Source organism: Macaca thibetana, chromosome 4 (assembly GCF_024542745.1).
Source record: "Macaca thibetana thibetana isolate TM-01 chromosome 4, ASM2454274v1, whole genome shotgun sequence".
Classification (NCBI taxonomy): domain Eukaryota; kingdom Metazoa; phylum Chordata; class Mammalia; order Primates; family Cercopithecidae; genus Macaca; species Macaca thibetana.
The window spans coordinates 27,075,335-27,101,858 of NC_065581.1; the positions used below are offsets into that span (position 1 = coordinate 27,075,335).

The 26,524-nt window shown below is 41.9% G+C and overlaps 3 non-coding genes and 2 pseudogenes across 3 annotated transcripts; 3 read left to right on the forward strand and 2 right to left on the reverse strand.

Moving 5' to 3' along the window:
- On the reverse strand, positions 1 to 9,395 carry LOC126953337 (histone-lysine N-methyltransferase SETMAR-like; annotated as a pseudogene).
- TRNAV-UAC (transfer RNA valine (anticodon UAC)) lies at positions 7,799 to 7,871 on the forward strand. Its single transcript has one exon. It is a non-coding gene; the product is annotated as a tRNA-Val (tRNA).
- A 1,666-nt stretch (positions 9,396 to 11,061) lies between the features above and the next one.
- Positions 11,062 to 11,135, forward strand: TRNAI-AAU (transfer RNA isoleucine (anticodon AAU)). The gene has a single exon. It is a non-coding gene; the product is annotated as a tRNA-Ile (tRNA).
- Positions 11,136 to 14,884: 3,749 nt separating this feature from the next.
- Positions 14,885 to 14,966, forward strand: TRNAS-GCU (transfer RNA serine (anticodon GCU)). Its single transcript has one exon. It is a non-coding gene; the product is annotated as a tRNA-Ser (tRNA).
- Positions 14,967 to 17,961: 2,995 nt separating this feature from the next.
- Positions 17,962 to 25,030, reverse strand: LOC126953338 (60S ribosomal protein L12-like; annotated as a pseudogene).
- Positions 25,031 to 26,524: the final 1,494 nt, after the last annotated feature.

Genomic DNA, 26,524 nt, shown 5'->3' on the forward strand with positions numbered 1-26,524 from the left:
TTAGTCAAAATAGGAACCATTAAAATCAACACATTTTTGCCAACAAGAAATAAGTTTATTTATCCCTGGAGGGTAAAAACCTGTGCTACGGGATTGGACAGTTAGAAAATGCTTGCATCCCGCTGGTTGTGGAAGCGTTTTACCTGCAAAAAGTTGTGGAGATGTTTGAAGAAGTGGTAGTCGGTTGGTGAGAGGTCAGATGAATATGATGGATTAGGAAAATCTTCGTAGCCTAATTCGCTCAACTTTAGAAACGTTACTTGTGCTACGTGCAGTCGAGTGTTGTCGTGAATAATTGGGCCCTTCCTGTTAATCAATGCTGACAGGGGTTGCAGTTTTCCGTGTATCTCATTGATTTGAGCATACTTCTCAGATGTAATGGTTTCACGGGTGTTCAGAAAGCTATAGTAAATCAGACAAGCAGCAGATCACCAAAAAGCGAATATGACCTTTTTTGGTACAAGTTTGGCTTTGGGAAGTGCTTTGGAGCTTCTTCTCGGTCCAATCCCTGAACTAATCGTCGCCGGTTGTCGTATAAAATCCACTTTTCATCGCACGTCACAATCCGATGGAGAAATGGTTCGTTGTTGCGTGGAATAAAGGAAGATGACACTTCAGAACGGCGATTTTTTAAAAAAAATTTTTGCTCAGCTCATGAGCCACCCATTTACCAAGCTTTTTCACCTTTCCAATTTGCTTCAAATGCCGCACGGTAAAATGGTCGACGCTGAGTCATTTGGCAACTTCTCTGGTAGTTGTAAGAGGATCAACTTCGCTGATTGCTCTCAATTGTCTTGCCACTACACTCTTCATCTTCAAGGCTCTCCTCACCTTCGCAAAACTTCTTCAACTACCACTGCATTGTACGTTCATTAGCAGTTCCTGGGCCAAATGCGTTGTTGATATTGCGAATTGTCTCCGCTGCTTTACGACCCATTTTGAACTCGAATAAGAAAATTGCTTGAGGCCGGGCGCGGTGGTTCACGCCTATAATCCCAGCAATTTGGGAGGCCGAGGCGAGCGGATCACCCGAGGTTGGGAGTTCCTAGACTGGCCTGACCAACAAGAATAAACTCCGTCTCTACTGAAAATACAAAATTAGCCGGGCGTGGTGGTGCATGCCTGTAATCTCAGTTTCTCGGGAGGCTGAGGCAGGAGAATAGCTTGAACACGGGAGGCGGAGGTTGCGGTGAGCCGAGATCGCGTCATTGCACTCTAGCCTGGGCAACAAGAGCGACATTCCGTCTCAAAAAAAAAAAAAAAAAAAAAGGTGAAGAGAGAAAAAAATAGTTTTTTGTTTTGTTTGTTTTGTTTTTGGTTTTTTTTTGGGGGGGGGGAGGGGGGACGGAGTCTCGCTCTGTCACCCAGACTGGAGTGCAGAGGCGCAATCTCGGCTCACTGCAAGCTCCGCCTCCTGGGTTCACGCCATTCTCCTGCCTCAGCCTCCCGAGTAGCTGGGACTACTGGCGCCCGCCAGCACACCCGGCTAATTTTTTGTATTTTTAGTAGAGACGGGGTTTCACCGTGTTAGCCAGGGTGGTCTCGATATTCTGACCTCGTGATCCTCCCGCCTCGGCCTCCCAAAGTGCTGGGATTACAGGCGTGAGCCACTGCGCCCGGCCTTTTTTTTTTTTTTTTTTTTTTTTTTTTAAACATATATGTATCTTGTTAAGAGGGAAGTGAACTTCGCGTCACGACCGGTTAACTTAATTGGTTCGACCGTTGTGCTAATAATGCCAAGGTTGCGGGCTGGATCCCCGAACGGGCCACAGTGGGTGTTAGCTTTTCATCATTTATATCGATCATCTATGAACGCTGTGAACGCAACCAATATGTCTGAATACAAACTATAGATTGTCACTGCTGAATCCAAGCACAGTCATCAAGATAATTTCACCTGCCAGAGGGGGTATTAAGTAACACTTAATACCTTAATTTGAAGAAACGATATCGTTTAGTTGTCGTCATATATATACATATATAAATATTTTGTTTGTTTGTTTGTTTTTGAGACAGAGTCTCTCTCACTGCCCAGGCTGGAGTGCAATAGCACAACTCGGCTCACGGCAACTTCCACCTCCTGAGTTCAAGCGATTCTCCAGACTCAGCCTCCCGATTTATTTTCCATAATCTTGATTCTTGAAGATTAGCTTAGCTTGTTATATAATTCTTGGTTCACACTTTATTTCTATTTTTTAATGCTGATCTAATTTTTTATATTACTGTTCAGAAGTCTGATACTAGGCTTCTATTTATAGAAATTTCCTTGGATAATCGTTTCAATGATTACATCTACTCTATTGACTCTTTTCTTTCTTTCAGGTAATCCAATTAAAGTATAAATTTTCTGAGGCCTTACCTTAAGGTATGCAGAAAAGCTTTCCTTGCTCCTTTGTCTCCATATTTGGTCCCCTAAATTTCTCATTTGCATAGCAGCCATTGAGACTTTAGCTTGAAAGGAAAATATAACTTTTCTTCTTCAAACTTTCCTAACTCTCCACAGCACATCACACTAAAGTGTTAAGTGAAAGATAGTCCTCTTTCTTCCTGCTCTAACCCTTATTTTCTCATTTTGTCTTATTTGCTCCTACTCCCTGCCTCAAATTTAGAATTCCTTGGAGTCTCCGCAAACACTGACTTATTTCTCCATGCTGCCTCTAATGACAGATTCCCCTAACCCCTCCATCTCTCATCAGCCAATTTCTTACTTTTCATCTATTAAGTCTTGGATCAGTTATCACTTCTTCTGAAAGCTTTTCCTCATTATTTGGAGTGACAGAGTTTCCCCTTCTCTATGTTTCTGTGATAGTGCATGAGTATTTATCTCCGAGGTTTCATTTGTCAATTTAAAATATAACCACCCTGTTTTGGGTAATTTTATAATGAAAATCAGGGCTTGAGCCCTTTGTTACCTCGGGCACGTCCATTTTTTTCAGGTTATCTGATACCTCTAGAGCCTAGCTCAGGATGGGGCATATTGTAGGCTACTCATTAATTTCTTTGAAATAAATGTCTAATCAAATTGTTGAAAATAATAAACTCATGCCATTTATACTTCAGATTTAATGTCAGAAAAAAATCATAAGACTCAAGATCTTGCTAACTGGGAAATACTGTCTTTCTTCTCTGTTTCCTGAAACATTGTGATCAATCCAAGTTTTAGCTGCCAAGAGCAGGAGTTTTCCACTTTGCTATTTGTCAGAGATTCATAAGTGGCACTGTCCTGTCATGTCAACAGATTTGGAGGAAGAGCACCATCTCACTGTTGAGCATCTTCCAGATACCCGGGAAATGCTGGAAAAGGAAAAAAGACAGTGACAAATGTCAGTTGAAATAGGAAAAGAAATAAAGAATAGACGAATGTTGTACATCATCTGTCCATTAAACAGATTGACGTAATCACTGAGCATATGCTTTCCAGAGCAGTATGAGTGACACAAACAATAGAATGACTGATGACTCCTAGACACACTCACCACACATGAACTCCCAGTCACATGAATTCGCAGATACCACCTCTTTTTTCATCACCTTCTGACAGTCAACTGAGCACAGCCCACCCCTCCCCCATCACATCCCCTGCTCAGCAGTGTCCTCCAGACAAGCATTGACTTTGCAGAAGCTTGAGTGGTCTCCAGATCTTAGTGTGTTGGATCCTCCTGGCTCCTCAAGGTCAAGAAGAGAGTTGGAAATCAAAGCCATAGGAAAACATTGAAGAGTTCCTTGAAATCAAATCCCTGTGTTTATTCTGCCTAGCTTTGGGGGAGAAATTTAGACTCCAGGTATGAGCTGTATTTGGTTATGAATCATGGAGTTTCTATAGCATTAATTTTAACAAATAGAAAGTATGAAGGAAAGGGCCAGGTGCGGCAGCTCACGCCCGTAATCCTAGCACTTCGGGAGACCGAGGCCAGCGGATCACGAGGTCAGGAGTTTGAGACTAGCCTGGCCAACATGGCGAAACCTTGTCTCTACTAAAAATACAAAAATTAGCCAGGCATGGTGGCGCACGCCTGTAATCCCAGTACTCAGGAGGCTGAGGCATGAGAATTGCTTGAACCTGGGAGGTGGATGTTGCAGTGAGCTGAGATCGTGCCACTGCATTACAGCCAGGGAGAGAGTGAGACCCCATCTCGGGGGGGTGGGGGGAAGAAAAAGAAAAAAAAAAAGCATGAAGGAAAGAAACACACGTGGGTAAAAATATAAAGAAAAAACATGGCTGGGCACAGTGGCTCATGCCTGTAATCCCAACACTTTGTGAGGCCAAGACGGGTGGATCATCTGAGGTCAGGTATTCGAGACCAGCCTTACCAACATGGTGAAACCCTGTTTCTACTAAAAATACAAAATTAACCAGGCGTGTCAGCATCTGCCTGTAATCCCAGCTACTTGGGAGACTGAGGCGGGAGACTGAGGCAGGAGACTTGCTTGAATCAGGAGAGAGAGGTTGCAGTGAGCTGAGATCGCCGCAGCACTGCACTTCAGCCTGGGCAACAAGAGAGAAACTCTGTCTCAAAAAAAAAAAAAAAAAAAAAAAAAAAAGAAAGAAAGAAAGTAAGAAAAAGAAAAAAGAGAAACATTAAAAGTTATTAGGTTTCAGTATATCCAAAGAATCACCATCTCATTCTGCTGTGAAAGGCCTGATTGTAGCAGGGAATTTCTGTAATGTAATAATTAGCATGTCCGCCTAGCCTGTGAAAGGATTCTGGTTTTTAAATCCAGTGGAAACAACAGCTTTTCCAAAAAATTTGTCTCACGAATACCTTCTTCCAGTCTGAGGCTGGCGTTTTCTCTCTCAATAGCCTTTTAATGAAAATAACGTTTAGTTTGGATGAAGTCCATAGTTTCAATCTTTTTAAAAATGCTTACTTGTTTTGTCAAATCTACAAAACATTTGACTATCACAAAGGCAAAAAGGATTTTTCTAAATTTTCTTTAATAGGCTTTGTTTTCATTTGCACTTTAAGGTGTATGGTTAAACAATTTGAACACGAGCTTCACAAAGACAGCCAAATGGCTACTGAACAATTTGCAATTAGTCAAAAAAAAAAAAAAAAAAAAAAAAAAAAAAAAAAAGAGAGAGAGAGAGAGAAGAGGGTCTAAACAAGTAAACAAACGAAAAATGAGAGACGACGCTACCAGGTGTCATCCATCTCTGGCAAACATTTATTGTTGTTTTTTCCTTTACAGAATTATTTTCAGAAACCTTCCGCAGGAGATTTGTGCGTGGAGGGGATGGGGTGGAAAGTAGTAGGGGATAGAGAAGATTACTAAGAAAAGTTTCCTGTTTGGAACTGCGGCAGATCTCTTTGGATAGAGATGACTACTTAACCTCACTCTGCTTTCCTTCGCCGCGGTTGCCGCCGCGACCCTGCTCTTACCACCAGCAATTCCTTCAGGGACTTGGTCAGCAGCCCAACTTGATCTGCGTCTCTCTGCTAAGGTGTTTCCGCAACAGGGTCAACTCCGAGCCTCACCTTTCTAGGAATCCCGGGAGACGCGCAGGGGTCTGGAGTCCAGGCAGAGGCTTCCCTGGGTTCGGCGGCCACTCTGCCAGAGGTTGTCAGTTATCTAACTGTCACTAGAGTCACCGCTCTAGCGAGTTTAATTTAGGCACGGAATAGTCCTGCCTGGGTTGAGGTTGGCTTAGCATGAGTTTACTTGAGTGTGTGATTTAGAAATAGGTCTATGGAACAGACAGACATGAAATCCGGCACTGGGGCCCTCGCAGGCAGGGTATCTAGACTGGCAGCAGCTGGTCCAGGATATTGCCAAGGACTCGACATCCAGCTCAGCTCAAGGTGGGGATGAAGACGTCCTGGTTGCAAGGAGGGAGCCCTACTCCGCCCGGAATCAGAACTGTGCACAGCGGGCTCTGGATTTGCCAGGATGTTTGAGGGAATTTGAAATGAGAAAGGAGAGGAGGAAATGGTTTAATAGTGTATTGAGTTACTGGAGTGTATTTCAGTCACAGATTTTGGTTTTAAAAAAAAAGAGAACTATGGAGTGCAGGATTTCTGCTTGATTGAGTACAAGACTAGAAAATAAGTGCTACTACCTCCCTAGTCCACCTACACTTCAATGTCTTAAATCCTAGTGCATCTGCAGAGCCCAGCACCGGATGGGGTAGGGGAATTAGGGCGGAGAGAACACAGAACTGGAATTCTAGGCAGGGGAGTCAAATTTGCTGGGCTCTCAACTGAAACCATCGTCTTTGTTCTTAGTTGGCTAAGGGTATACATATGATCTGAATTCCTCTGAGTATTCCCAAATTATTTGGGGGAAATTTTAGCTGGTTTTAACTTAGAGATTAGGTCACACTAGGTCTCACATCCTATGTACTTTGAGAGAACAAAAGGATAAAGGGCAGAAACTGGCATTTTAAAAGAGCCGATTATCACACATTTTATAGCTATTTAATAATGTAATCCTTAATATTATGACCTGAAATTCTCTCCACGGCTGACTCTCATGTGTTCAGCTTTATTTCATACCCCACTGCCCCTTTCTCTCCAACCACACTGTCCTACTTGCAAATCAGTCCCTCTTATTTACCATGGGTTTGGGTACATATGATTTCTTTTACCTTTAACACTCTTTTAAACCTAGTTAACATCTCCCCAACCTTCAAACTTGAGCAGAATCATTATTTTCTGAGAGAAATCTTCCCCTAAACTTTCTAAATTAATCTTCATATATTAAATGAGAGCACTATATGTCCCTCTTTTCTTGGACATGATGCATTAATTTGGATGACAACTTGATTACTGTCTGTCTCTCACAAGAACATAATTTCCAAGAAGACAGGTGCAGTGCCTGGTTTCGTTTACTAATAAAACCCTACTGTCCATTGCAATGCCCATATATGCAATGGGCACACAATAAACACGATTTGAATAATATGTGAACCCATACCATTCTATAAAGTAAACGGTAATCTTGAGACAAGGAACTGAGGTTAATAGTTAATTGTCCAAATTGCAGAATTAGTAAAAGAGTAGTTTCCTATTTTTCTCAGATTTGGGACTCAATTGCAGAAACTGTGTAATCAGTAGGGAAAGAGGAGTTGAATTCTTCCCTTTAAAAAAGACAGATAATAACAATGGCCTTCATGGTCAGCATCTTTAAGGAAAAATGCAGACTGGTGTATTTGAACAGGATTTTCACAATCACCCCAGTGAGACACTAATTAACTACACAAATTGAATGCTGTATAGAGAGGTATTTGATAGACAATAGAACCTTTCCACTTTCCTGATAGTCCTCTGCCCTTACCAAATTCTGTAAACATGCTTACCTTCGTGATATATGCAGAACAATATGAAGATCTCCAGACAGGAAACGCAGACATCTGGTCATCAAGATAGGAGATACATTCACTTTGAGCCTCAACTTAAGTTCGCAATATTCTGGCCACCACAACCCTTCCTTTTACACTATGTAGAATCTTGTTTACTACATTACATCTCCTTATATTTTTTTCCATAAACATCAACAACAACGAAATCACACTCTTCTGAATTCCTGCCTCTGCCCCGTGAAAAGAAAAAAAAAAGAAAAAGAAAAAAAATCAACGTCTACAGTAAGGAGCCTCGCATCTCAGGGGAAATTTTCTTAAATTCTCCAGTCACGTCTGAAAAAAAAAAAAAAAAAGTTTTAATGAAGGACTTTGTAGTAAAGAAAAGCATAGTAACCTTGATAATTTACTGAAAGGAAAGGCCAATCAACTCGACGTTACCAAAGTTGAAAGAGAAAAATTTATTTCTCCCTTAACGAAGGAAGCCAATGGTGTACATCGGTTTCCGTAGTGTAGTGGTTATCACGTTCGCCTTACACGCGAAAGGTCCTCGGGTCGAAACCGAGCGGAAACAGCTTGTAATTTTTCGGGGTGTTTCTGTTTTTCAAGATTCCCTTAGCTTACCTTGTCAGTGGACGTCCTTACAAAGGCACCATTGCACGATCTCTCGAACACTCTCAGCTTTCAAAAAGCTTTAATACTGTTCTATTAGGTATTTCTCTCTGCATGTTGTCAGCAGTGTTCTGAATAGGAGGAGGTTCCTGCCTTTAAAGGGGGCGAGATTGGGGGTGGAGGGGTCTCTGCTCTCTTCCTAATGCGAACTGTTGCCTGCCGGCTTTATTCAAAGAGAGGCTCTTGGGGATTTCCATAAGTAAAAGTCTCTGCTTCTAGACCAAGAGTCCCTGACCACTTGAGTGAACATTACCAGTCTCCAGCAATTCATTTATTGTCAGACAATATTTTCAAACATCACATGACTTTTAGGGAAGAAAAGAAGAGAGAATGGGGAGGGAATACGTATAAGACAAGATTCTGCAGGGAGAGCTCAATTAGGGCAGAGGCTACTGCGTCGCCTGTTTCTCCACGATCCTTTCCCTTGATGGTCCCATCTCCCGATCGCCACAAAGACCTCAGGGATTACGTTCGCAGGAGCCTTGTTTAAGGGCCTTTTGGCTCGGAGCATTTCCACTGCGGGATCAATGCCTAGTAGCACTTTTGCTGGAAGATAGCGTTGCATGGAACATTGGGCCGGACATGCCTCTCCAGGTCCAGGCTGGGATCTGGTTGCTCACTCGCTGCTGGGAACCTGGCTCCCACCGGGGCATGGCAAAGTTCCACTTAAGGACGCTCCAGGTGGATATGGGGTAAAGTTAGGGTGTTTCCCTACATGTACATACACTGGGGTCCTCGAAAGGAACCTAGGTGGGGAGATGTGTGGACACAAAGCGTGAAGATATTTGTGTCACAAGTTAAGTTAACCAGAGTGCGTCCACCACAGAACTAAACAACTAACTAACTGGAATGATTCTACCAGTTTTTGTCAGCTAGCCTTAATAATTAGCCTCTACAGTGCTGGCAGATTGATTACATGAATTGAATAGCCTAATGTCAGTGATGGAAGCTAAGCATGGGCCCGGTAACAATGGGCTTGTCTGTTACAGGAGCTTAAAAAGATCTTTTCAAAATGCAAATCTGTTCATGAGACTTCTCTGCCTAAAATCCTTCCATGGATTCCCATTGTTGGTAGGGCCAATTCAAAAATCCTTAACTTGGCCTATACAGAGTAATCATAGTTCTTAGTTTAGACTCAATATAGATCAATTAACGCCTGTTAATTTTAGTGCCCCATCCTCTTCACCATCAAGTAAAGTATCCTGATTTATTTATAATAATCTACTAGAGGGTCCTGCAGCATGCACATGTTCTCTCCTCCTCAGGTCTCATCTCCTACTGCTTGCACATCACTCTGCAACTCAGTCTTAATCACCAGACACACTGACACTGTCTTAGCTCCTCTCCCATCAGGTGTTTTTGCCATGTTATTCTCTCTGAGGTGCACAAAGGAAGGCCTCTGCTGGCCCTTCTCCTTGCTCTCCATTCAGCCCCTTCCTTCTCCCACCTGATTCTGTCACATTCCCAAAGTCTTGCCTAACTGAGAGAAGGTGATATTCCAGAAACAAACATTCCCCAGTATGAATTTCTCTACATTTTCACTGACTGTAATTCAGGAAGAAAGAGGGGTAGAAATGTGCCCAGCGTCCTATTTGTGCTCAATATAGTTAAAACAAACAAGCAAGGAAAAAGAATATTGGGATCAACCCTCTAAAGCACAGGGGGACAATGGCCGTCAAAATTGCCAATATACGTATTCTTTGATGCAGCTTTTCCACATGAATGCGTGGTATCATGGCAGATTATCAGAGATGGTGTATGTTCATAGACATAGTTTGCAATAGCAGGATGGAAAACTAAACTAACTGCTCATTAAACTATGATATATACTAACATAATTGAATACTATACCTTTTTTTTTTTTTTTTGAGATGAAGTCTCACTCTGTCACCCAGGCTGGAGTGCAGTGGCACAGTCTCCACTCACTGCAACTTCCACCTCCCAAGTTCAAGTGATTCTCCTGTCTCAGCCTCCTGAGTAGCTGAGATTACAGGCGTGTGCCACCATGCCTGGATAATTTTTGTATTTTTAGTAGAGATGGGGTTTCACCATGTTGGCCAGGCTGGTCTCCAACTCCTGACCCAGATGATCTGCCCACCTCGGCCTCCCAAAGTGTGGTGATTACAGGCGTGAGCCACTGCTCCTGGCCAACTACTACTCGTATATTTTTTTAATTATTATACTTTAAATTCTGGGGTACATATGCAGAATGTGCAGGTTTGTTACATAGGTATACACGTGTATAGTATATATAATACTATACATATTTTTAAAAGAATGGAGAACACTTGTCTATTCTGATATGGAAAGGTTGCAAAAATACATTGTAAGTAAAAATTTAAAAAGGCAAGGGATTTAAAAAGTGTATAAAATGCTACTATTCGTAAAGAGAAAAAAAGAAAACACTTGGGTAACATTGTCTATGTATTCAAAATCTCTGGAACGATAAACAAGATATTAAAAACAATGGTAATGCTTTTGGGAAACAATGGCTGAGTAGACAACGATTCGGTTTAACGGCCCCTGGAATGGTGACTAGAACCACATTTCTAGCATTTTCCAATACCAAGGTCTTCGAAGCGACCTTTGATTTGAGGTCACTTTGGGAATCTAAGGGAACACATAGGAAGACTCCCAAATTGAGGATCTGGACATAAGAAACCTGGGACGATCTCGATTGTGGGACCATCGAGAATCAGACTCGTTGGGAAAATCCTTCAGGTACCAATTTGTATGTTGTTTTAGTGAACGGCTTTTACGAGGCAAAGATTCGTTAATATTTCACCGAATCTGATTCATTGTCTGCATGTATTGACTAGACATTCAGAAGGCAGCAAATATTTCCATAAATTCTTGGGCCATTAGCCACAGTTTGAAAGGTTTAAGCGTCCTCTTTCAAGTCTACGAATAGAGCTATTTTGTTCTGTTTTTGCATTGAGAGGAAATTTCTCGTTTCTATTAAGACTCTAAAGCAACTGACAAATTGTTCCTCCCTGTAAGACAAACAGGAATTACATTAAAGAATTTAATACTTTAGTGGAGCAGTGGCGGGGATGCGGGTGAGAAGAATAACAAAGCAGGAAATTGGGAGCGGCCGGTTAGCTCAGTTGGTTAGAGCGTGGTGCTAATAACGCCAAGGTCGCGGGTTCGATCCCCGTACGGGCCACTCGCTTTCTTTTCCCCTCCTCCGAGAAATTTGGTTTTCATGCTCTAAGATGATTCAAATTCACCGTCCCCATTTCTTAATGAACCTAGAACCTAAGTTTGTTTCCGAATCATCTGAAATGCTACATCTCCCCAGGTAATGTTCTTCTTCTTTTTTTTGTTTTAAATGTTCTTTCTGTTTCCTCTAGGAATAAGGACTGGGGACAGAAAGTTGTTCAGAGCAGAGACCTCCAAGATTGGGAGCCTGCTTAATGAAAGTGGGGGTGGGGGGCACGGAAAGAGTTCAAGGAGTGGAAAGATAACTGGCATTTTTTTAAAAAAATAAAGCTTATTTGACTTCACATTTTCCTTCCAAATTAGTCCTGAAACCTACCTTCTTTCTCAAATTGTCGAGACACAAGATAAAGAATAAATTCTTAGAATGTTGTGGATGTGTGTCTCTGAAAACCCTTTCGAATTTAACTGAGACAAAATTGCCCTGTGAGGAAGCTATCACTTTAAACAAGGAACACAGACTTTGTTTTGTTTTGTTCACAGAAACCGATTGTGTGTGGGGTGTGTGTGTGTGTGTGTGTGTGTGTGTGTGTGTGTTTTCACATGGTCTTCTGTGTGTATCACAAAAGGATATGCGAGGGAGAAGCAGGGAGTTTTCTTTGTGTCCGTTTGGAAGTCTACCCTGTACATATTTCCCATTGGTGAAGGGCAGTGGAAGGACCAGGGGAGCTGTGCACTGTCCTGGGAGACTCCAGAGGGACCTTTGTCTACTCTTCCCCTTCTTTCCCTGAGTTGCTATCCTAGGGTTGCTGGGATCGTCCTCTAACCCTGTAATTCAAATGCATTTATTTCAGTTTTCTGTAAACAGCAACGTGGCTCCCCTGTGACTTCGGTAAAATCTTTCCATAACGTGTCCTCAAAAACGCTACATGTTACCCTGGTAAAAATGATTTTTGAGAAAACAATTCGATCTATAACGAAAAGGAGTAAAGCATCTCAGGTATCTGACTCAAATTTCTCACCTGTAAAATAGAAATTATGGGTCCCATCTCACAGCGTGGTTGTGAGCCTCACAGGTGAGGTAACAATAGAAAACACTTGTCACAAAACCTGGCACACGGTAACCTGGTATACTGTGTGCCTGGCACCTGGCACACAGTCTTGTTTAACAATCTCACTTGTTTTCCACTGATGAAATAGAGAGACCCGAGGCCGGGGCGCCAAGCTCTTAAACCACTTGAAAGGAAATACAAGGATGAGAGGACTCCGGACATTTGGAAGTCAACGTTTTCCATTAAGACTCTGGTGTAAAAAGTGTTGAATGTAGGCATGTGGCAGGTAAGCGTCTTTTTGACTTAATCCTCCAAGAGGAAAAGCAGAATGTACCCATCACCCAAACTTCGGGGCAGAGGGAAGCAACCTAAGGTGGCGAAATAGGTCACCTATGACTTTAGGAAAGACTGTCGCAGATGTAGGTTCCACGGTTTAATGGTTAGCACTCTGGACTCTGAATCCAGTAATCCGAGTTCAAATCTCGGTGGAACCTTAGTATTTTGTCCTCTGCTAAAACTGAGGCTGATGAGAAGAGGAAAGGAAATTGGGTGATAGTCACGGACAGAGAAAAGTTGGGATGGAAACTAAGGAAAGGATTTACCCACGTAATGGGTCTGGAAGAGCTGACAGTCGCCGAAGCCGAGAGAAAACTGTCCTCAGACAAGACCACAAGGGGATACAAGCTCAACTTCTGAGGGCTGGGCCGATAGAACAGGTGACGGGAAGATACAACTGGCGACAGTCAATAGTCAATAAAGATAGATGCTGCTTCGAGTTTGCACAAGCAAGTTTTGCTTGGACAGAGAAGAGGAGGAAATGAGCTGAAAAGACTCCCTGTCCCAGCATAACAGTGTTTACTCTACGCCCCCTCCCCGCCCACTCTCCCCAACCCGCAAAGTCCCTCAGCGTTTCCTAGTGAGGGTTCCCTGAGCGCATTGCTGGGCGCGCAGCAACTCGGCTTTCTTGGCATTTCCACGTCTGGGCATGGACCAGCTCCTGAAGAAGGGATTTCAGAGCTCGGACCCTCTTAGGCAGATTGGAGAAGTTCGATCACCCGGAAATTGCTGGGGCGGTTCGGTTTTGGACAGAGGCGGGGACGAAAGAAGAAAGCGGTAAGCCAGGAGAGAAGGCAGGGAATGTGATCAGGAAAAAGTTCTTGCGCTTTTTCTTCTCTGAAAAAGGAATGTCAGAGAAGCCAGCGCCCGGTGCAGCAGAGAAGCTTAGCGACAGGGTTGCTGGACCGGAGACCACGAGATCCTAGAGGCTACAAAGAAACATTTCCCCAAATGTGTCTCCCCTACTGCGCATTAACTCCCTGTGGGATGTGAATGCTCCCTACTTCCGTCTTCCCCTGCGAATCATTCTCGCCTTTTAGATAACATCTTACTGTGACAGAACAATTGGAAATGCTGGTGTCTCCAAAGTCTTCTGTAAACAAGACACAGGGTTGCGTGTCTCAATTGCGTATTTTACATGATTTTATGAAGGAACTGACAAATTCCTCATTTACTTCCGACTAATAACATTCCATTTTTAACAAATCGGAACGTACATATTGGGCCGTGGAAAGTTAGTGTTTTCATTTTTTTTACAATTATTGAGACTACTAGGAAAATTCTTTGACTTTTATCAAATATGAATATCCGTAAAGTTATATGTTTTGCGTGGTCCCAAGTTTCCTGCTAGGTTTCACTTTTATTTACTACTACCATTTATTTATTAAACTAGATAAACGTAATGGGAATGTGTTGAAGGTTCCACTTTAAATAATGCACCTTAAATAATCATAAAAACACCTTTTGGAAGCCTCGGACTTATTCAAAACCACAATCTACTGATCTTTTAGTTGTTAATTCCACCGAACCTTTCTTATTCCAGCTATAAGAAGTATTTATCCGCGGACACATGAATTGATGGAGAAAAAACATGTTAACAGCCATTGCACTAAAAGATGCATTTCCAGTGCAACTCTACTTTTCATATATACTAAATTACTTACCAAAATTGTTGATTTGTGTTTGTTATTGTGTGCCACCATTGAATATAAAGGTAATTCAAACCAGAAGAAAAACGGTGAAACTCTTGGGGATTATTAATGGAAATAAAAAAAATTAGAGGTTTCAATTTATATAAGTATTTTCCGTTGCTGCGCGTTATGACAGGGTCTTTACGCATAAAAATACGTAATATTGGGATAAAATTCTGTGGCAGAAACAGAACAGAAATACATTTGCAACAGAAAAAGAGTCCCCCCCATCCTCCCCCTCCACCCCCAATTTTCAGCGGCTTAGCCTTCAGTAAGAAGGGCTGTAAGGCCTAACTTGAGATCTGAGAAATGAGTGATGAACTAAGGCAGGTGAAGTGAGGGCAGAGAGAAGAGTTAGGAGTGCTGCGGTTAGAAAATGAGAAGGAGAGCATGGAGCTTGGGGAGAAAAAAAAATCACTGTAGTTGGAAAGTGAGAATGGATACGGAGGAACGATGACACTCAAGACTGGACACACGGGCGTTGGGCAGGATCATCAAACTGTAAAAGGTTCTCCATACGAAGGTGGAAAGAACTTGTTTTGTGTAAGAATTCTTTAAGGAGACCACAAGTTGAAGGACATCACAATCCATATCAACACATCACCAAAATCAAGCTGCAAAGCTTCGTCAAAAACAAGCCTTAAAGGAGTATCCCAAAAACAGCTTGCGGCCCGAAGGACGAGGTGGCCGAGTGGTTAAGGCGATGGACTGCTAATCCATTGTGCTCTGCACGCGTGGGTTCGAATCCCACCTTCGTCGACTCTTTTCTTTAAGAGGGTAACCAGGTTTCTGTCGCAGGTCTGAGTCGTTCTCAGAAACGTTATATACATTATCTACAGCTTTCCTCCTTTTGCTTCCTCTTATTTCTCTCGACCATCTATCAGTTTTATTTCCTCCTGAGGTTCCACAGAATTCCTGCGGATCTGAGTGGAATTACTCTCCATTCTTAGATTACAGTTTACTACATCCAGCACGCACCTGAAGGGCTCTCAGCCAAGATGTCCGCATGGTGCAACCGATCCCTTGCTCCACTCACATAGTGCTTCATGTTGCAAAGCCAAAGAACCAAAGGCATTGGTCAGACCCTGACTACCCTCTCCTCCGAACAATTAACAGAAGTTTGTGTGTCACCTTCCTCTCTGTTTACATATGAACGAGTAATCTGTACCTTTGCTTATTGTCAAAGTAAAGTGCTTTGGAATCTCCAGTCTTGGATTTTCTTCAAAATACTAGCTGATGTTGGGGAGCAATAGAGAAAACATTGACAAAATATTGTTAATTGTTTAAGCTGGTTGATGGGAAGTTGAATGTTCGTTATACTAATATTTTCACTTCCTCAAATTTTTATTAAAATGTTTTTTATTTTTTATTTATTTTTTATTTTTTGGACAGAGTCTTACTCTGTCGACCAGGCTGGAGTGCAGCGGCACGATCTCAGCTGACTGCAACCTCCGCCTCCCGGGTTCAAGCGATTCTTCTGCCTCAGCCTTCCGAGTAGCTGGGACTACAGGCGCCCGCCACCACGCCCAGCTAATTTTTGCATTTTTAGTAGAGATGAGGGTCTCACCTTCTTGGCCAGACTGGTCTCGAACTCCTGACCTCAGGTGATTCACCCGCCTCGGCCTCCCACAGTGCTGGGATTACAGGCGTGAGCCATGGCGCTCGGCCTTTTAAAACTTTTTATCCAGAAATAATTTTAAACTTAAGGAAAGAAATTAAGAATAAGAATAGTATAAAGACCACCCATATTCCTTTTATCAGGATTCACCTATTAACGTTAATTCTCTCTCTCTCCGTATATGTTTATATCTGTGTATGTTTGTGTGCATGTGTCCCAGAACATTTAAGAGTAAATTATATATATTATGTTCCTTTGCCCTTAAATATTTCAGTGAGTATTTCCTAAAGGAGTAGTTTCTTGTGCTATAGCCATAATATAGTTACCAATTCAGTATATTTAACATTGATATAAGTTTTTAGGAATTTTCTTTTTTTTTTTTTTCTTTTCTTTTTTTTTTTTTTTTGATACGGAGTCTGGCTCTGTCGCCTGGGCTGGAGTGCAGTGGCCGGATCTCAGCTCACTGCAAGCTCTGCCTCCCGGGTTCACGCCATTCTCCTGCCTCAGCCTCCGGAGTAGCTGGGACTACAGGCGCCCGCCACCTCGCCCGGCTAATTTTTTGTATTTTTTAGTAGAGACGGGGTTTCACCGTGTTAGCCAGGATGGTCTCGATCTCCTGCCCTCGTGATCCGCCCGTCTCGGCCTCCCAAAGTGCTGGGATTACAGGCTTGTGCCACCGCGCCCGGCCAGTTTTTAGGAATTTTCTAACCTGTATTCCATTTTTTTCAATTGACCAATAATATCCTTTGTAGTATTTACCCCCTCCGATTCAGGAGTCAGTCTAGAATTGGGTGTTTTCCGTACCCCTTTAGTCTCCTTTAACCTGGAACATTTTCACAACCTTTCTTTGTATTTTATGACGTTGACTTTTTGAAGAACATGGTTAACTGCTCACATTTTTAAAACATAGAACATTTCTTATTTGGGCTTTGCGTGATTTTCTCCCCTTATAATTGGGTTCACGTTTTGCATCCCAGAGAATAGAATGTATGTGACATGTCGTTCTCAGGACTATTAAATCTGGAGACATGCAATGTTCATTGCCCCTCATTACTGAGGTTAATTCCAATCACATAGTCAAGTTGATATATATGTATAGTTTCCTCCTTGCAACTAATAAGCAATCTGCGGGAGATGCTTAAAGATCATACAAATAACTTGCTCCCCATCAAAATTTTCCTCTAGAGTTAGCGTCTATTGATAATTCCTACGTGGACCATATTTACTATGATGGTTGCAAAATGATGTTTTTTTTTAACTCCAGAATTTTCTTCACATTTACCAGTTTTTACTTTGGCATTCTATTGTAATCAAGAATCCCCCTTGGCCGGGCGCTGTGGCTCACGCCTCTAATCCCAACACTTTGGGAGGTCGAGGAGGGCGGATCTCAAGGTCAGGAGTTCAAGACCAGCTTGGCCAATATGGTGAAACCCCATCTCTACTTAAAAAAAAAAAAAAAAAAAAAAAAAAAAAAAGCCGGGTATGGTGTCGGGCGCCTGTTGTCCCAGCTACTTGGGAAGCTGATGTAGGGGAATCGCTTGAACCCGGGAGGCGGAGGTTGCAGTGAGCCGAGATTGTGCCACTGCACTCCAGCCTAGGTGACAGAGTGAGACTCTGTCTCAAAAAATAAAAAATAAAAAAAGAGTCCCCTTTTAACATCCATTTATGTATTTATTATCAGTATGGGCTCATAAAATCTTATTTCTCAGTGGTTTACAATTCCATTATTGCCTTGTTAATAACTTTGGTAGTCCATGTATCCCAGATTTTGTCAGAGGCAGACCCTTCAAGCTAAGTACTCTGTCCTTGTGACATTCCTCCACCATATTTCTTAAAACTTTCTTAATTTCTGGCATGACAAATTGTTCTAGGCTCTACTACATTTACCCTGTCCCTGTCCTGAAGTCTCCTATTTCTCAGAGGTGATCTTTTAGTGAGGAATGTATTAGAGACCAATATCCAGGGTCTAGGTGTACTTACTGTTTCTAAGACACCTTTGCTTCTAGATTATCAACAATATCTAGGAAATACATGTGTATACTCACATATACAAAATATGCAAATAGACACACACATATGTACGTGTGCACATACATATGAATATTTTAATAATTATGAGTACCCAACGATATTTACTTTTTTTTTCACCAGTTGTCAAATGATCCTTTATTGAAATACTTTCCTTTGTGCTTAACTGGCTGGGCATTCCACGGAACCACTGTTGATGTCATCTATGATGTCATGAGGGTGGCTGCCATCAACATTACAGCCCACAGACTGGGCAGTCCCCAGGATCTCTTTAATGGTTCCAGAGAGTTCTCTGGCTAAGGATCGGTGCCGCATCTGTCGAGCAATGTTGATGATCTCATCAAAAGTGATATTCCCACTGTGTTTAATGTTTTTCTGTTTCTTTCTGTCTCTTGGTGGTTCCTTGAGGGCTTTGATGATCAGGGCAGAGGCAGAAGGCACCACCTCAATCTGGGCCTGTCTGTTCTGAATGGTCCGTTTCACTGTAATCCTTAGGCCCTTCCAGTCACCCGTTGCCTTGGCAATGTCATCACCAACCTTTTTCGGAGACAGACCCAGGGGGCCGATCTTGGGGGCCAGCGCAGAAGTGGCACCGACTTCACCTCAGGTGCACCTCAGGTATACGACTTTGATCTGGTTGGGGTCGAACTTCGTCGGCTGGTGTCGGATGAACCCGGATTCCGGACGACCGAAGAAAGTTGCACCTTTGCCCCCTCCGAAAGCCGAGAGGTTTTTTTTTTGTTTTGTTTTGTTTGTTTGTTTGTTTTTTTGAGCCAGAGTTTTTCTCTTGTTGCCCAGGCTGGAGTGCAGTGGCGTGATATTGGCTCACTGCAACCTCCACCTTCCGGGTTCAAGCGATTCTCCTGATTCAGCCTCCCGGGTAGCTAGGATTGCAGGCATGTGCCACTACCCCCCCAGCTAATTTTGTATTTTTAGTAGAGATGGGGTTTCTCCATATTGGTCAGGCTGGTCTTGAACCGCCGACCTCAGGTGATCATCTGGCCTCGTCCTCCCAAAGTGCTGGAATTACCGGCACCTGCGTGAGCCACCGTGCCCGTCCAGATATTTACAATTCTAATGTATCTCCTGAGGGGCTTTTAAAAAATTTTTTTTAATTTTAAATTTTTGTTTGCCTTCCCACCATCTATTTGTATGATCCTCTTCTGCAATTAGAATAGTGGCTGAAATGATTTACTCAAATGAGTAAATCAACACATTTACTCACGTGCCCTATCCTATAATACACCTAAAATTGCTTCAAAATTGCTTTGTCCACATTACAACAGAAAACAAAATCAATTAAAAAGAGTCCAAGATTTGTTTGTAATTCTCGTCCTGCCCCAAGTTAAAAGTAACTTGGTCTGGTTCTTTCTTTTCCTACACCGTGGTTTGGTATCCTCTTGAATATCAGCCCAGGCTGGAATGTAGGGCCGTGATCTCAGCTCACTGCAACCTCCACCTCCCAGAGGCTCAAACCACCCTCTCACCTCTCCAGAATAGCTCGTGTTTTTTTTGTTTTGTTTTGTTTTTGTTTTTGTAGAGACAGGATTTTGCCCTTTCTCTCAGGCTGGTCTCCTGATCTCTCGATCTCAAGGACCTGCCCGCCCCGGCCTCCTATCCCGGCCCGCGGGATCGTCAGAGCAGGTCCTGGAGGAGGGGGTGGGAATTTGGGGAACAAGAGACACGAGAAATGGAGACAAGACAGTGCTCTGATCAAGTCTCGTTTAATCGCGGTAATGCACTGCCTTATATACACTTGGAGGGGAAGGGGTTGGGCCAAGGCGGAAATGATCTCATTGCCAAGGGCGTGGCCAGGTTGGTTTCGGTTTCTCCGGTCGGACGTCATGTTGCGCTTGCGCTATTAAGTAACAATTTTCCCGGGGGCGGGAAAAGTGAGTGAAGAAGAAGCAAGAAGAGCGCCATCTTTAATGAGGTATTAGTACAGGGGAAAAAAGGCAAAGATAGGGAGAAGGTGTGGAGTGGAAATGAATATAGCTCAGGCGTTTAATCTTTAATTATTATTCGCTATGGCCGGGGCGTGCAGCTCCGGACAGCCTCCCACAGGGCTGGGATTAAAAGTGTGAGCCACAGTCTGGCAACCACTACACTTCTAGGTAATTGATAATTGACTTCATTGCTTCCTGATTTATCCTTCTGCATGTCTGTCTTATTTTTCCTTTCTTCTTGCACTTCAGAAAGTAATATAGTACTATAAATAGTCCTTTGCATTTTGCTTTTTCTTCACTTAACAATGTCTTCTAGAAATTGTTCCATAGAAGTTAATAGATATCGTCCCTATTCACTCTGTTTCACACTATCCCAATGTGTACACGCACTGCAGGTATAAACTAGTCTCCTATGACTGGACATTTGGTAAAAATAAATTGAAGATTGTAGGCCTAGGGGGTCAAGAACATCTTCAAAGCAGCAAGATTAAAGGAACAAAACGTGCTCCCCTCATCATCTTATTTCCGTTTGTCCGATTCATTTTTTTGTGTGTAAATTCTCATAAATTAGGGTGCTCATTGTTTAGAATAATTTATATACTTTTTTTTTTTCCATATGTAACGACTCACTAAAGAGGGCTTTAATTTAAATTTTTTTTCTCACGGCTGGGTGTGGGGGTTTATTCTTGTAATTGCCAGCACTTTGAGAGACGGAGGCGGGCGGATCGCTTGAGTCCATGAGTTCGAGACCAATATAGCGAAGCCCTGTCTCTACTAAAAACACGAAACATAGGCCGGGAGCGGTGGCTCACGCCTATAATCCCAGCACTTTGGTAGTCCGAGGTAGGCGGATCACCTAAGGTCAGGAGTTGGAGACTAGCCTGACCAACATGGTGAAACTCCGTCTCTACCAAAAATACAAAATTAGCCAGGAGTGGTGGCGCATGCCTGTAATCCCATCTACTCGGGAGGCTGAGGCAGGAGAATTGCTTAAACCCGGGAGGCGGAGGTTGCAGTGAGCCGAGATCGCGCCATTGCACTCCAGCCTAAGCAACAAGAGCTAAACTCCGTCTAAAAAAAAAAAAAAAGTTAGGTGGGCGTGGTAGTGCGCGCCTGTAGTCAAAAAAAAAAAAAAAAAAAAAAAAATTTCCTCATCAACAACAACAAAAATTGCAAATATCGTACTAAGACTCCCCTCCCCGATTTTGCTATTGAATCCTGATGCATAAACTTAAAAAACATTTAATGCATTCCATTTCCCCCACTAGCATTTCAGATTTAACTTATTTGTTTCTGTTTTCCCCATAAAGTCCAAATGACTCTAGTTTATGTATGTGGGGATAAAAATTGTGTCTTTTTGGGCCGGTCGCGGTAGCTCATGCCTATAATCCCAGCACTTTGGAAGGCCGAGGCGGGCGGATTACCTGAAGTCGGGAGTTTCAGACCAGCCTGACCAACATGGAGAAACCCCGTCTCTACTAAAAATACAAAATTAGCTGGGCGTGGTGGTACATGCCTGTAATTCCAGCTACTAGGGAGGCTGAGTCAGGAGAATCGCTTGAATCTGGGAGGCGGAGGTTGCGGTGAGCCGAGTTCGTGCCATTGCACTCCAGCCTAGGCAACAAGAGCGAAACTCCGTCTCAAAAAAAAAAAAAAAAAAAAAAAAGAAGGTGTCTTCGTGATTAACATATATTGCTTTAGAGAAGAATTCACAAAGCATTCTCGTTAACTTTATCTGAAGTTTACAAATCATGTGTGAAAGCGTACAAAGGAGTGACAGTGAGCAGGAGAGTCTAACCCAAGTAAAAATGCGAAACAGCTGGCGCTTCGTAACCATGGGTTCTGCATGCAATGGATTCAACCTACCGCGGATCTAAAATACTTGAAAAAACCCTGCGTCTATACTGAACATGTACAGAAATTTTCTTGTCATTATTCCCTATGCAGTGCGATATAACAACTATTTACATAGCATTCGCATCATGTAAGACAGCGATCCACAACCTTTTTGGCAGTAGGGACCGATTTAGTAGAAGACAATTTTTCCACGGACCGGACCGGTACCACTTCGCGGCCAGGAGGTTTGGGACCCCTGATATAAGGTGCGATAAATAATCTAGAAATGGTTTAAAGTATGCCGGAAGGTGTACATAGGTTATATGCAAATACTCGGTCATTTTACATCAAGGGCTTGAGCATTGGTAGATTTTACTATTCGCGGGAGGTCCTGAAACCAACCTTTCACGGATACCAAAGGACGACTGTATAGTTATTGAGCAGAAGTAAAAAATGCTTTTCCTTCTCGTGTACGAAAATTATAAAACCATAACATACCAAAGATAGTTGTGTATTATATTCACTGGAAGACAGAACGCGAATCCGCTAGAAATTAAAGTTAAATTTGTCATCTCTCTTTTGAAATGACTGATAAGGGAAGGTATTGCAAGAACAGATGAGAAAAGAAAACGATTAACGCCTTTATAAAAGTTGGGCGATGGAGTAATAATTAATTTTAAGACGTTAAGTAAGGAGACGTTGAGTATCTGATTTTCTTTATTATATCAAGCTACCCACGATCCTGGGAAATAGTGATCATTAACATAAACACCCTAGCAGAGAATGGTTTAGGATCCGTCGATCTCTAGGTTACGGGCCCAGCACGCTGCCGCTGCGCCACTCTGCTAGCAGGCTGAAAAGACCTTTTATTTTCCTTTGCTAAGATGATAATCAGTAAGTTTATATTTACTCATACCAACAAATTCTGGTTTATTTATAAAATGGAATCCTATTTAGCTCTAAGAATGAATTTCTGTGACAACACAAGTACTCTTTAAATACACATAAATGTTTTTATTTATTATTATTATTATTATTATTTTTTTGAGACATGGCCTCTCTCACCCAGGCTGGAGGGCAGCTAGGCGATCTAGGCTCACTGCAACCTCTCCTCTGCTTCCCAGGTTCAAGCAATCCTCCTGCTTCAGCCTCCCGAGTGGCTGGGGCTACAGGCGCGCTCCACCACACCCGGCTAATTTTTTTTTTTTTCAGGTTTTGTATTTTTTGTAGAGAGGGGCTTTCTCTATGTTGCCCATGCTGGTCTTGAACTCCTGAGCTCAAGCAATCCTCCCGTCTCGGCCTCCAAACGTGCTGGGATTACAGGCATGAGTCACCACACCCAACTCAAATAAATCTTAAAATGACATAAATACATCTCAAAACCATAACGTTGTGCAAAAATGCCACACTATGGGATATACGCTATGATTTCACTTCTATCGAGTTCCGGAACAGGCAAACTAACATCTGGTGATAGAAGTCAGAATACAACTTCGCTTGCAGGATGCATTATTGACTTGATAAGGGAACCCAATGCAATTTGGATATTTTCTCAATCTTAATCTGGATGGTGTAATTTCAAAATTACATGAAATTATACATATATAAAATTCATTGAGGTCTACGTATACTTTTTTTTTTACATTTTATTGTATGTATGTAAAGTATACTTCAATAAAGTACTGAAAAAAGTGAAAGCAGAAATGAAGAAAGGAAAGAAAGAAGGCAAGAAAAAGGAAAGTATGTTCTATATACACTTCAGGGAGCTAAGGCAAAATTGACCAGAGGACAACTTCCTAAATGGAGTTGTAGAGCCATGAAGTGGTCCGTAGGAGCAGAAGGAAATTTCTAGCACTATCTGGAAAAAGTACCTGAGCTGTGCCTCCCACAGATAACACCCTCTCAATGCAAAACTATTTTGCTGAGCTTTGCTCTCCTCCCAGGAAGGTAGGATTGTTTATAAAAGGCCTTAATGTATGACAGAATGGTGGACCTAATAGGGGTACTGGCTCTGATAGATTTTGAAAGCCTTCTCCTAAATAGGAAGAAAGTTTCCTTTTAATGTATTAATTCCAAAAGAAAAAAAAAAAAAAAAAAACAGAAATTAAATGGAGCTCCAGAAAACTAAGAAATACTTATTGTTTAACTGAGGTGCTCATTCATTCAATATTCAGGAAAACGTGTCTGTTTGGACCATGGATCTGGACTTCAGAGGCAAAGAAAGATCTCCTGAGTAGGGACAGGTCTCTTCTGTGGCTGGCTGCAATTACTACATGAAGACCATATGCTTTTCTATTGTTTTCTTTTTGGCTTCCTTTTATGCATTGTCGTGAGTGGTTGGGCATGTGCAGTACTAACTATGCCAGTCCAGGAGTGGAGCAGAGGGTATATCCTGAGGTCCCTGGAAAATGAGTAAAGAGAGTCAGGCTATTTCTGTGGCAATGGTGGGGAAGTCAGTTAAAACTACTGGTGGGGAAATCAACACATACAGGGCAGCTGCTCACACACAAACCCACAGATAGATAGACATATAGACACACATACAAAGGCACCAAACAATTTATAGCTATTCTTTAACCAGTCCTTTAATTTCATTAAATTCCAGCATTCTCTCTTTTAGAGAATCCAGTCATATCTTGCATGAAAGTTTCACTTGAAGTAAACACAACAACATTCAAGAGGAGTTATTCTGTTTCCTTAAGCTAGAGTACTAGCCAGTAAGAAGACTTGTAATATAATTGTTGAATACAGAGTCTTTGGGGATTGAACCTGGGGTGCCCTCCTTAAGGGAGAAAGCTGTAAGTCTTGCCATATTCTTATGCTGTGTTGATGAAGGATAAGAAGCAACTCTAAAACGTTTTAGACCTGCACTATTCATGTACTTGTTATCTACAGTGGCTATTGAGCACATGAAATGTGGCTAGACTTAGCCTGGGCAGCATGGTGAAACCTCGTTTCCATAAAAAATTAGTTGTGCATGGTGGAGCGTGCCTGTAATCCCAGTTACTTGGGAGGCTGAGGTGGGAGGATCACCTGAGCACGGGAGGTCGAGGCTGCAGTGAGCCGAGATCACACCACTGCACTCCAGCCTGGATGACAAAGTGAGACCTTGTCTCTAACAAAAAAAAAAAAAAAAAAAAGAAGGAAAGAAATGTGACTGAACTTGAGATGGATGTAAATGTAAAATACACAACAGATTTTGTACACTTTATGTGAAAAAACTCTAATTTTTTTCAAATTAATTAAATGTTAAAATAATATTTTGAGTATATTAAATAATACATATCACCACCCATTTAATGTGGCTTCTAGACTATTTAAAATTATATACCTGGCTCACATTTGTGGCTTGTGTTATATTTTGTTGGACTATGGCTGATGTAGCCAGTCCGCATCTTGTATACCATAAATTTTTATCATGACCTCTTTTCAATGTCCATTGATTAATATATCACTAATTTTACAGTTGTAAACACAGTTTTGACATTCTTTAGACTAACCAGCATGGTGTCTGCTATCGATCCAGAAAAGAGAGCTGAAGCAATTGGACCATTCCTAGATTATTAACTCTTGACTAAGGAAAATGACTGCCTTCCAGGGGTAGATTGAAAATAACCCACATTTATATCATACTTTCTACACTGAGGAAAGTTGAAGACATCGTAGGTGTTGGGTGTCCGGAAAGAGGACTATGGAATGTACTATCAGCTAAGAGGCATTGTTTCCTCCCTGTATTCAAGTACTAGTCTAAGGGCTTAAGATGCTTAATTTTCCTTTGAGTTATTCTCTATTAATTAGGTAAAAGGCACAGAGTGATTGAGAAACTTTCCTATGTGAGGTGAGCCACGTGTCAGCCTAGATTTGGACTATATTATACTTTTACCACTACCCTTTACTCCAGGAAAGTCCCATAATGAGGGGTGAGGAGCACAGTCTTTGGAGCCAAACTACCTAGCAACAATTTTTTAAAATTTAAAATTATTTTTCATCGACAAATCATAATTGTCTACATTTATGAGGTACAGTGTGATGTTTTGATGTTTCCATATATGTATACAGTGTGGAATGATTAAATCAAGCTAGTTAATTAAATTAAATCAGGTGCTGGATATGTTCCCTTGCCTATCTTTTATTTTTTCATACCCAGAGGAGCTGAATTACCTATCATTTTTTATGGTGGGACATTTGAAATTTACTCTCTTATTTTGAAATAGGCAATTCATTTTTGTTGACTTATAGTCACCTTGCTGTGCAATATATTTCAAAACTTATTCCTCCTATCTATCTGAAACTTTGTACCCTTTGACCAATAGCTCATTCCCTTCCTCTCCCCCAACCCCAGTAACCACATTCTACTCTTTAGTTCTATGAGTTCAACTATATTAGATTCCACAAATAAATGAGATCATGTGGTATTTGCTTTCTGTGCTTGTCTTATTTCACTTAGCATGATGTTCTCCAGGTTCATCTTACACATTTGCAAATGACAGAATTTCCTTCTTGTTAAGGCTGAATAATATTTCATTGTGTATCTATGCCACATTTTCTTTATCCATTCAGTCATTGATGGACAGACATTTAGGTTGATGCCATATCCTGGCTGTTGTGAATAATGCCGCAATAAACATGGGAGTGCAGATATCCCTTCAACACATTGACTTCAATTTCCTTGAATATACATCCAGAAGTGAGATTGGGGCATCATATGGCAGTTCTATTTTTAGTTTTTTGAGGAACTTTCATACCATTTACCATAATGGCTGTACTAATATACATTTCTACCAGCAACGTACAATGTTTTCTCTGCATCCTGGCCAACACCCCAGACGCAATTCATGCCTTTGTCACTTTCTCACTGTGTGTCGTTAGACAAACTACTTGGCTTCCTC